Here is a 327-nt window from a genome sequence, read left to right as displayed (position 1 = left end):
CGTCAACGAGCTGATTGGACCTTATCAGTGTGGCTTTAGGCCTGGAAAATCCACCATAGATCAGGTATTCACAATACGCCAAATCTTGGAAAAGACCCGCGAGAATAGGATCGACACACACCATCTATTTGTCGATTTCAAAGCCGCTTTCGACAGCACGAAGAGAAGTTGCCTTTATGCCGCGATGTCTGAATTTGGTATCCCCGCGAAACTAATACGGCTGTGTAAAATGACGTTGAGCAATACCACCAGCTCCGTCAGAATAGGGAAGGACCTTCCCGAGCCGTTTGATACCAAACGAGGTTTCAGACAGGGGGACTCCCTTTC

This window comes from Rhagoletis zephyria, unplaced genomic scaffold (assembly GCF_001687245.7).
Source record: "Rhagoletis zephyria isolate East Lansing unplaced genomic scaffold, Rhagoletis_zephyria_1.1 Rzeph_scaffold_01997, whole genome shotgun sequence".
NCBI lineage: Eukaryota > Metazoa > Arthropoda > Insecta > Diptera > Tephritidae > Rhagoletis > Rhagoletis zephyria.
The sequence above is the reverse complement of the archived record's forward strand: the minus strand, read 5'-3'. Positions refer to the sequence as shown.